Here is a 12,106-nt window from a genome sequence, read left to right as displayed (position 1 = left end):
AAAAGAGGGGTCGCCATACTGTTCCATAAAGATGTTCAAGTGCAGATATTACATATTAGAAGTGACCCGGACGGGTGCTTTCTCTTGCTGCATGTGCGGTTGGAGCAGGAGGAGTACACCCTGGCTAGTATATATGCGCCTAATGAGCGCCAGGAGCGATTTTTTGGGTATCTTCAAAGGGAATTACAAAATTTTGCCCGAGGTAAAGTGCTAATGGCGGGAGACTTTAATGCCACCATGCAGCCCGGGCTTGATAGATCTGCTCCTCCTGCTCCGGCTGACTATAAAATTTCAGAGGCATTGCGGAATTTGGTGGAGGCCATGGGTCTGTATGACGGGTGGCGTTTAGGCCATCCGAGGGGGCGGGACTATACCTTTTACTCTCAGGTGCACCTCTCCTACTCTAGATTAGATTATGTTTTTCTTGACAAAACTCTTTCGGAGGGAGGGGGAGACTCCTGTATAGGGCATATCACTACTTCAGACCATGCTCCGGTCTGGTCGGTCATCCCCTCATTGAGGGGGGAGAGGCGGGACCGGAGATGGACATTCAATAACTGCCTACTACAGGATCCGCAGATTGTTGCTAACTTTCTTCCAGTCTTGAAGGAGTACTTTGAACAATATGGACTCGGGTCCACCTTTGCGTATAGTGTGGGATGCTTTTAAGGCGGTCTCGAGAGGCTATTTTATTAAATGTGTGAGTCAGAGAAATAGGATCCATAAAGAACGTTTGACCCAGTGCATGGAGAGAATAGGTGAACTAGAGAAACGGTATAGGGCCACAGGCAGGGTGTCTGACTACCGTAAGTTGCAAGGTGTGAGACTGGAATTGGCTGCGCTACATGAGGAGAGTTTGAAGTTTGTGCATGCTAGGTTGAAGCAGGTTTATTATGAAGGGTCTAATAGGCCTGGAAGGCTGTTGGCAGCGAAACTTAGGAAGATGAGAGCAAATTGTACGAGTGAAGGGTGAAGGGGGTGCTATGCTTAACAAATCTGCGCAAATTAGGGAGCGCTTTGCCCAATTTTATGAAACACTTTATAAGGAGGATGCCACTGTGCAGATGGGGGAGACTGACAGATATCTGGAGGCCCGAGGACTGGCGGTGTTGTCAGAAATGCAAAAACGAGAACTGGAAGCCCCGGTGACCTTAAAAGAGGTGCTGCAGGTTATTAAGGATTTGCTGACGGGTAAGGTGCCTGGACTAGATGGGTTTACCAATGAGTTCTTTAAGACTTTTGCTCGCGAACTGGCTCCCTATCTGACATTGGTTATCAATTCAGTACGAGAGGGGGCGCCTCTTCCCGGAACTATGATGGAGGCCTGGGTTGCGGTCATACCTAAACCTGATAAAGATACTACAGAATGTGCTTCACATCGTCCAATATCTATCCTAAATACGGATGTTAAAATTCTGGCCAAGGTTCTTGCGCAGCGACTGGGGGCGATGTTGCCTATCTTAATTCACCCTGATCAGGTGGGCTTTGTGATCAATAGGCAGGCAATGGATAATGTCCATAGAACCTTGGACCTACTGTATGCAGCTCGGTCGAAGGCCTGCCCACTGGTGCTTGACAAGGAGAAGGCCTTTGACCGAGTTCACTGGGGATATTTGGACAAGGTTTTGAATAGAGCTGGGATTGGCCCTGGGTTTAGGTCTTGGATTCAAGCTTTGTATACTTCACCACAGGCGTGTGTTCGGGTAAACGGTGGGAACTCGAGCGCGTTCTTGTTGGGACGGGGTACCAGGCAAGGATGTCAGCTCTCCCCCCTGTTGTTCGCATTGGCTATGGAACCGCTGGCGGCGGCTATTAGGGAGAATGTGGATATTACTGGAGTGAGAGTGGGGTCTCAGGAGCATAAAATTGCACTCTTTGCGGATGACGTGCTCTTGTCCTTGACTAATCCAATAACATCCCTGCCTAACTTGATGAAGGATATAGAAGAATATTCAAGGGTATCGAGCTACAAGCTTAATGCGAGTAAATCGGCGGGGATGGCAGTGGGGGTGCCTTCGCAGACACTGGAGGCACTGAAGGCATCATTTGCCTTCAAGTGGTCGGCTAGATCTATTCATTATTTAGGGATACAGCTACCTGTGAGTCTGTTGGAGTTGTTTGCAGTTAACTACCCGGCGCTTCAGAAGGAGATATATAGAGATCTGGACAGATGGATGCATATGGGACTGTCTTGGCTGGGCCGGATAGCAGCAGTTAAAATGAACATCCTGCCCAGACTCTTGTATCTATTTCAGGTTATCCCTCTGAGATTACCTAGGCCGTTTTTGTCCACCCTACAGGATCGTTTGATGCGTTTTATTTGGAATCAGAAGAGGCCTCGCTTGCCGAGGGCGGTATTATAACAACTTGGGGGTCTAGGGGTGCCTAACCTCTTTTGGTACTATTGTGCAGCTCAGGCCCGATCGGCGGTCGAGTGGTTTCGGGGGGAAGATCACAAACTATGGGTGCACATTGAACAATCCTTGGTGGGGTCTCACCGGTTAGGACACTTAATGTGGCTTCCCAATAAATATAGGGGACAGGTCGATCGCTTTCCTCTGACTGTACAGGCCACCTTTCACTACTGGGATCATATGTTTGTGGGGGGTAGACCTCCTGTCTCGGGACTGGCGCCAATCGTGGATAACCCCTTATTCTACCCTGGAGTTGGGCACACGCCTTTTGTAAGATGGGCAAAGTCGGGTTTGGATTTGTTGGGACAGTTGCATGTGGGAGAGGAATTAGTCCCTTTTGATACATTGTTGGAGGATTTCCGACTACGACCTGGTGACTTGTATCTCTACTTGCAACTGAAACATTTTTTTGACAGGGCCAGCCTATGCAGCGTGCTTGCGTAGAGAGGTGCATCCGATGGAAGATATCTGTGTGCGGTTCCAAACCACAAGAGGTATGATTACCTTTTTATATGCTTCATTGGTGGCGCGTCAAGACCCTTCATTATTACATCGTAGGAAGTGGGAACAGGAATTAGATTTCATTTTGCCAGATGAGAAGTGGTTGCAATTGGAGAAGGGAATCTTGAGATCCGCGCGATCGGTGGCTATGAAGGAGAATGCGATTAAGGTATTCTATAGGTGGTATCTCACACCGGTGCGGTTACACCACATGTTTGTGCAGGTTACAGAGAATTGCTGGAGGAAGTGTGGGGCCGTCGGTACTATGGGCCACATTTGGTGGACATGTCCAAAAGCAAAGGCTTACTGGAAGGGTGTGCAATTCTGTATCCAAGTGTGGGTGGGCAAGTCTGTGCAGTGGCATCCGTTAGTATTTATACTTGGGCAGAGACCAGAAGGGCTTAAGTGGAATGAATGGCTACTGGTGAGGGCAATTTTGCAGGCTGCGCGAGTGAACTTGGTGCAGAGCTGGAAGTCACCCCTGGTCCCCTCGTTGGTGAGCTGGATCATGAAGGTGCGTTATCTATGTGAAATGGAGAGATTGACAGCAATTAAAAAGAGAACATTGCCTAGATGGGAACGGATATGGAAACCATTTTTGAGAATGAAGTTGAGATGAGTGTATATGGCTTGAGTGACATGGGGAAGTGAAAGAGGCTGATTAGGGAGGGAGGGGGGGGCTTCTTTGATAATGGGGTTTAGGGGTGTTTGGGTTAAAAACTGATAAATATTGAAGTCATTTGGGAGTTATTATTACTAAGATACAGACTGAAATTCAGTTTCGCACTTCTTGGCAAGTGTTTAACAAGTTTGGTCTATCTGTGGACAGTTAATCTACTATTGTATTGTAATGTGCTGATTAGTTTTGTACTGTATCAACAAATTTCAATAAAGACTTTTATAAATTAAAAAAAAAAATTAAACTGAACCCCCAAGATGCCAGACTCTGCATACAATGCAACACCACAGAAACAGAAAATGTCCCCTAGTACTGTGCAAAATATAAAGACTGCAGATGTAAATTTGAAAAAAAAACCCAAATACCAATCACCACTTTACAAATTAACAAATAGAAATAAAACAAATATATAAAATAAAATATCATTTTATTGGACTAATAATACATTTAGCTTTCAGAGGCCAAAACCTCCTTCCTCAGGTCAATACAGTATAGTGCTGTTACAGTATCCTATCCTGACCTGAGGAAGGGGGTTTTGTTCTCCAAATATTAGTCAAAATGTATTAAAATTAGTCCAATAAAAAGATTACCTTATTTACACGTTCTATTTATAAACATTTATTAACACATAATACTACTTTATCCTAAAACAAAAAAATAAATATATATATATTTTATTTACAGTTTGTCATCTCTGGTTTCTGCTTTCCTCATCTTCTTTTCACTGTCTTCCTTCCATCCAGCATCTGTCTTCGCTCTCTCTCTCTACCATCCAGTGTCTGCCCTCTCTGCTGTTCCCTCCATCCAATGTCTGCCCTCTCTCCCTGCTCCTTCCATCCACATCTGCCCTCTATCTCTGCCCCTTCCATGATCCATCCACCATCTGCCCCTGTCTGCCCTCTCTCTCTCCCCCATCCATTCACTGTCTGCCCTTTCTATCCCTTCCATCCACTGTCTGCCCTTTCTCTCTGCTACTTCAATCCACCATTTGCCCTCCCTCTCTCATCCATCCAGGGTCTGCCCTCCCTCTTGCTCCCCCTTCCATCCAGGGTCTGCCCTCCCTCGCTCCCCCTTCAATCCAGGATCTGTAACCCCCCCCCCTCTCTCTCTGCCCCCTCTTTTCGGCTCTCAGTTTCAGCCCCATTATCCCACCTGCCCCTAGTTCCAGCCCCAGCCCACATCTCCCACCTGCCCCCCCCTTTTCAGCCCTACTATCCCACCAGTCCCCAGTTTCAGCCCCAGTTCTTTTCTCCTACCAGTCCCGAGCTTCAGCCCCCAGTCTCAACCTCAGCCCTTTTCTCTCACTAGACCCGAGCTTCAGCCCCAGCCACTTCTCCCTGACCCCTATTCAGCCCCCAGTCCCCACAGTTTCAGGCCCTGCCCCTTTTCAGCCCCTAGTTCCAGTCCCCTTCATCCACATGCCTTGTATTAGGGCCCCCTTTCCAGCCCAACCCATTCTCCCACCTGCCCCAGGCATGGCCCCATTCTCCCTCCTGCCCCCTTCTCAGACCCCAGTTCCTGCTCCAGGCCCCTTCTCCCATCTGAACCTCCCCTCCCAGACCCAGTCCCCTTCTCCCATCTGAGCCCCCCCAGACCCAGTCCCCTTCTCCCAACTGAGTCCCCCCAGACCCCTTCTCCCATCTGAGCCCCCCCCCAGACCCTGTCCCAGTCCCCTTCTCCCATCTCAGCCCCCCACACAGTCACAGTCCCTTTCTATCATCTCAGCCCCCCCAGACCCAATCCCCTTCTCCCATCTCAGCCCCCTACCCAGTGCCCTTCTCCCATCTCAGCCCCCCCCCCCAGACCCAGTCCCCTTCTCGCATCTTAGCCTCCCCCCTCCCCTCCTGCCTACCAGCTCCATCGACAGACGACCCTCTTCTCCTGCCACCCGGCCCGCATCCAACCTTTTAAAAAAATCTGTGAAGCGCCTTGCGTCTGCTCTGCTGTAAATAATGCAAATTGCCTCATCGCGTCAGCCCTTCCCTCACTGTGTCCCGCCCTCTGATGTAACTTCCTATTTCCGCGAGGGCGGGACACAGTGAGGGAAGGGCTGATGCGACGAGACGATCTGCTTCATTTACAGCAGAGCAGACGCGAGGCGCTGGGTGCCGGCCGGGTGGCAGGAGAAGATGGTCGTCTGTTGTCGGAGCTGGTGGTAGGCAGGTGGGAACTGCGGCGCCAGTGGAGCACCTCCCCACCTGCTGACACCCGGGGCGGACCACCCCCACCGCCCTTGGTACGCCACTGCTTTTGGTATTCCCATGATAACCATAATATTTCTGCCTCAAGTCTTTTGTTCTTACTCGAAGTATATACTAACACATGTCCCCATAGTACCGCCTTAGATGCCTCCGAAAAAGTAATAGGGCCCACATCCGGGGTGTCGTTAGTGGAGCGATATTCTAGCCACTTTTCTCTCACATAAGTTCTGAACGGAATGTCGTTATATAACGCGGGTGAGAATTTCCAAACCCTCTCCGTTGGGTCCGCTACAAAAGATAAACTGTTATAGCCGAACGATCAGATAGGGAATTGTCACTAAGATGTGTACTTCCCATGCTATAGGGAATAATGTATGGGATATCAAAAAATAGTCTAATCTAGAATATACCTTGTGGGGATGTGAGTAAAAGATATAATCCAAGTCATGTGGGTGTAAGGTCCTCCATATGTCTACCAACCCCAACTGGTTAAGCAAAAAATTGATCCCTTTGTTCCCCTCTCCCCCCCCCCCCCCCCCCCCCCCCCCCGGTTTTGCTGGCTTACAGTCAATGGCAGGGTCTGCAAGGGTGTTCAGGTCTCCTCCTAAGACAAGTTGATAATCCAAATGGGGAATCAATTTAGCCACTATGTCCGAAAAAAAAATCTATAACTATAAGAATTAGGGCCATAGACATTACAGAGATTAATTTCTGGCCCCAGAGCTCTCCCAGCAGGATAACATATCTTCCTTCTCTGTCTTGGATTATTTTATGGATATGGAAAGGAATTTGCTTATGTAACAATATGGCCACACCTCGTTGTCGATTATTATATGAGGAAGACACTACTTCTCCCAACCAACCCCCTTTTCAACTTGTGATGCTCAGTAATGGACAAATGAGTTTCCTGTAAGTAAGCTATGTCAGGATTTTTAGATTTCAACCATGCTAAGATTTTTGTATGCTTGACCGGTGAGTGTATGCCATCCACATTAATGGACACCAATTTCAAGTTAACCATTGCAAACAAACAAGTAGATAGCAATCATGCTGATTTTATTCCTTGTCCCACAGGCCTCCCAGCTAAACCTGCTGGACTCTCCCAGATACCCTCCATTACCTTGGACTAAGGCAAAACATCCAGAACTCTACGTTTTTTGATGATGTCCCTTCCACAACCCTACAATTCCCATCCCTTCCTCAACTCCAAATTCCTTCCAGCTACTCTGGACTAGAGACTTGCACGGGAACGGGGTTTGACGGAAGCAGTTCTGCGGGGTTCCCGTGGGGACGGAAGCAGTTCCTGTGGGGTTCCTGTGGAAGTGTATGCTGCACTTGCGCCAGCCTCTCACCTACTGAGTACCAAGTTCTTTGAGTGCTGTCTCCTCCTCCTCCTTGCTTTAACAGCACAGATGTGGAAAGCCTCCATTAAGGAGGTGGTAGAGATACAAATGGTGACAAAATTCAAAAAGGCATGGGATGAACACAGAGGATCTCTATTTAGAAAATGGAAGTTATAAAAAAAACCTAAACTTAAATGGCTGCAAGTGAGTGAATGTGTTGCGTGACACTTACATGGTGACTCTGGCTGTGATGAACTAGGGTCGATACCGGGAGACCTGTATGGTCTGTGTCTCATATATGGCAATCTGGTTTTGGATGGGCTGTGTAGCTGGGTCGCCCATCCTGGACCCAGCCAGGCTCGACCCTGCTTAGCTGCCTCTTCCTCCACACGACTGTTGCCTTCACTCCACAGCAATCTGGCTCCTCTGAGCCTTGGCTCCAGGCCCTGTGAACTCCCAGGACTTCCTCCTCCCTCCGTTCCTTTCACAGAGGCACATTCAAAGCCCAATGTTTATAAGTAAGAGCTTTTATTTTCTTGCTTCAAATCAACAAAACACCCTTCACTCCAGGTTGTTTAGGCTAGCAGCCCAGAGCACAATTCAGGCTCAACACAGTCAAATTCAGGTTCAAAAACAGTCCATATAACTTCACTTCAGCTCAGATTACTTCACTTAGGGAACAGTACATTATCAGAGGGAAAAACCCAATAGCTTGGTAGGTTGCAGCCCAGACCTTTTTAGTATGAAATAGTTTACACAGTCTTTCTTGCACCTTCTTACAGCACGGTTACACAGCTTTATTCCCACCTGGTTCAGGCTGGGGTTTCAATTGTGCCCAGCTCTCTTTCTCTCCCACAGGCTGCACCTGTTTCCTCTTTTAGTAGAGATTTCCCCCAGTGCCTCAGCCTCTCTCCTCCGGTCTTCCACCAGTCTCTCCAAGGCACAGCCAGCCACCCTCTTACAGCAGCTTTTTGGGTTTGAGCCAGGGCTCCAATCTCCATCTGTTCCTCCTCTAGTCCTTCAGTAACCTCCATTTTATCCTCCTCTCCAACTTCCCCGCCCCCAAACTCTCCAGCTGGCCCTCATCACCTTCCTCTGAGACCATTTCCCAATCTTCTATCTCCTCCCCTAACTCTTGCACAGCCGGGTGGGGAAGAGAAGGATTCTGGGACTGGTAGTTCCTCCTCTTTTTCCTTAACCCGGCCAACCTCTCTGCCTCCAGTAGACCAGCTTTCTGAATGTGGGTGTTGTGCACATGAAATCTGCCCCGTTGGGGTTCCCCGGCTGTCTGCACCCCCTTTCTTTGTGCCTTCCCGGATCCCCTTTCACCTGCACTCTCACAGCTGGAAAGGGTTTAGACAGCAACTTTAGTGGCTGGAACATGAGGACAGTTCTGGACAGACTTTTACGGTCTGTGTCCCGCAAATGAGAAGATGAATAGGCTGCAGTGGGCTTTGAGGGCAACTCCAGCAGTTGGAACATAAGGATAGGGCCAGGCGGACTTCTATGGTCTATGTCCCAGAAAAACCACAGAAAGACCATAATCAAGTATATAATATCACATTCATTGTTGATTTAATCATGAATTGATAATGATTGTGACTATTGGGCAGACTGGATGGACCAATCCGTTTTTATCTGCTGTCATTTACTATTACTATTAATCCTCTTTGCTTCCGGGCTGATGCGTAGACCTCAGCTCTGACATAGGCATGAGCATCAGATGTCACCTGGCCTACTGGCGCGTGCATGTGGTGATCTCTTAGCACACAGTGCCAGTGAATCAGAGAAGTCTTATATGTGCGCACCAGAGTGTTCCAACTTCCGTTCCTTCCTTGCCTGCAGTGCTGAGGCTCAAACCCAGAGACTGAGAGAGCCAACAGGAATTTTTTTTAATGTACCATTAAATTCTTGTGGGTGAGGACAAGTTAAATTCTTGCGGGGATGGGCGGTGACGGGTAAGATTCCCCACGGGGACGGGTTAGATTCCCTACGGGGACGAATGGGGACGGGTTGGATTCCAGTGGGGACGGGTGTGGATTTCTGTCCCCGTGCAACTCTCTACTCTGGACTCTAACACTCTCCCACGCATGCATCCAATTTATACCTCCCCTATCCCCCACCCATATTTAGAGAACCGACTCATCCTTCTCACTTCCCAGAAAGTCCAACAGAACCCATGCCCCACATCAAATCTGCAATCAAAGGTAGATAATGTATAGTATATTCCACTTAACTCTATATGAACCAGTTACAGAAACCTCCCAGAAGTGTTCATATCTAGGCCAAAATACTCAAAATCTAAGTCCAACAAATATGAACAAACTGGTCCCTGAGCAGAGGACTACTAATTTTGAACTATATTTATTTATTTATTTGTAGCATTTGTATCCCACATTTTCCCACATATTTGTAGGTTCAATGTGGCTTACATAGTACAGGGAGGCATTTCTTCATAACTTCTTCAAATGCCGTCCCCTGCATTCAGGATCCATAAAAACAAGGGAGTAACAAGTCTATCAACTGCACCAGCAATATCCATGAACAACCACAATTTCTTTTGCATGTCCCGGTCATACACTGGGCTGTCAAGTTCCCGAGACAGCCTCTTGAGTTCAGAAAATTCAAAAAAGCTTGAGCCTCCAATGCTTCTGTAATCACAATCATTCAACCCGCATGCCAAATCCAAAGTTTAGCTGGATACAGGAGAGAGAAGCATATCCCTCGTTTGTGTAGTGCAGTGCATGTTGGCACCATTGTTTTGCACAGTAATGCCACCCTAGCAGAATTATCATTAAAGAGTACAAGCACTGCCCCTTGTACTCCAGGGCTGCCTTGTTTCGGAAAGCCCTCAAAAGTTGTTCTTTCTGCGACCAGTTCATATAGTGTGTGATGGCGGCGAGGGGCTTATTATCACGCTCTCCATGTGCTCCGATTCGATGTGCACGGTCACACTGAAAGCTCTTCTCGCTCCTCTTCAGGCCCAGGTGTTCCGGCAACCATGAGCTGAAGAACTGGTAGAGGCCATTATCTGTAAGTTGCCAAAGACTGGGTAGAACGAACCTTGACATGCATGGGAGCAGATCTACCCCTCAGAATGTAAGCCAAAGAAGTAGCCTCCATAAGCCATCGAGCCACTGTTGCTTTGGAGGCCAGCAAACCCTTCCAGGGTCCCGCAAAAATATGATCAGACTGCCTGAAATTGTTGGTAATGGTAAGATAGTATTTCACATTCAAAAGTCGCAGGGAAGCGTATTAAGCAGAATAGACCTCCCTGGTGTCTTATGCGCAAGGACGGTGAGCCCTTAGGTCCCGTAAGGCCCCGAGGGACCTTAAGGAACAGCCGTGCAACCCCAAGTCTTCACCCGCGGCGACTGCCGTTCACCAAGGGTTGAGCCCCCAGCTGCAGGTGGTCAACGGGACTTCAGGAACCGCGGGGTGCCGAGCTGACCCGGACAGGGACCAGGAGAGCAGAGGGCAGATGGAGAAAGAGAACATCCGATAACGGGCAGAGTTCAGGGCAGGCAGCAGACAACGAAGTCAAGATCCGGCAAGGTCGAGGCAGGCAGCGAGCAGGGAAAACCAGGAACAGTCCAAAGGTCAAAACCAGAAGAACAAGGAACGCAGAGAAACACAGGAACTACAGGAAACAGGCCTCGGGAACAGAACCTGAAGCAAAGTTCTAACTCAGTCTCTTCCTAAAGTACTGCCCAGCATCAGCCGCCCCGCCCCCGCCGGTATAGCCAACCAACCCGAGCCTGGCTATTGACAGAGCCCTTCTGATTGGCTCTGTCTGCCCAATCCAGCACCTCAGAGGCGGAGCTCCAAACCCCCGCGCCCGGGAGAGACGAGGACACCGGCCAACGCGCCCGGGCACCACCTCCTCCTCCAGCGCAAACACTGCCCCCACAACCGGCGACCGAGAGGGAGCAGCGGATGCGACACCTGGAAAAAGAAGGAAGAAACAGGCTGGAAAAACCTGTGTGCGTCTGGTAGCGCTATACAAATGCTAATAATAATAATAATAAAAGCCATTGTTCAGCCGCTTCCCAATTGGACCCTGAAGCAGCAAAAGCTCGCAGTAGCTTTAGTGAAATGCTGGCCACCGTTGGTCGGGGAGTTGGAAGGCTTGTAAGCAGGAGTGCAAGACTGCATGTATGAGTGACTGAGAGCTAAGTGATATTTTTATTCATACTCATTTTTGAACCTTATGGTGAAGATATCTGTAATACTTAGCAGCAACCTGCACCAGGATTTTGACATTAAAGACATTGTTTTGGTTTGACATGGACTAAAAGGGAGTTTTCCCATTATTCAAACATTTAAGGTATTGGGAAGGTTTTTTTTGCCCATGATGAGGAACGGATCCTCTAAAGACCATGAAATAGGTCTATAGGATCAGTAGTAGCTCTGTAGATCTGTTGATATGAGCACCTTGAGGCTTTTTCCTTCCATTTAACTTAAAGCATTTTGTTTTTGTTTTTGAATTTTCCTAGTTAGGTGTTGTGGGAGACTCTGCTGTTGGTATTTGTACACATAACACTTATTCTTCCTCAATCACGCCCCCTCAAGAGCTAGGCTGCAAGACCAAAGCAGGAGGGGATCCTTCATAAGTACTGGATCTTGGTGCAATAAGCCCATCTGTGGAGGAAGAGTCAACAGAGCAGCAAATTGAAGACAGATGAGGTCCGCATACCAACTGTCACGGTTGTGAATGTATCCCATGCCTACACTCATCTTGCCTCTGGGTGACCAGGCCATATGGCTGCTGTGGACTGTCTTCTTCCTGTTTCCCAGACATGTTTCAGAGTTCATTCTAGTCCGGGTGTTCCAGCACTCCAGACTTATCCCGGTGTTCCTGCTGCCAAGCCTCACCTGTGACCTCATCTGTAATTGCCTTTATTAAGCACCTGGGAACTTTCAGGCTTGCCTTTGCAATGCCAAAGGTCTCCAGGTTACTACGTGTGC

General features: G+C 48.5%; 1 protein-coding gene across 4 annotated transcripts in view; it reads right to left on the bottom strand.

The window, feature by feature from the left end:
• C5H16orf70 (chromosome 5 C16orf70 homolog) overlaps positions 1 to 12,106 on the bottom strand; it is a 1,028,424-nt gene that overhangs the window by 132,352 nt on the left and 883,966 nt on the right. The window lies entirely within an intron of this gene.

The sequence above is a fragment of the Microcaecilia unicolor genome, chromosome 5, assembly GCF_901765095.1.
Source record: "Microcaecilia unicolor chromosome 5, aMicUni1.1, whole genome shotgun sequence".
Taxonomy (NCBI): Eukaryota; Metazoa; Chordata; class Amphibia; order Gymnophiona; family Siphonopidae; genus Microcaecilia; species Microcaecilia unicolor.
The sequence above is the reverse complement of the archived record's forward strand: the minus strand, read 5'-3'. Positions and strand labels throughout refer to the sequence as shown.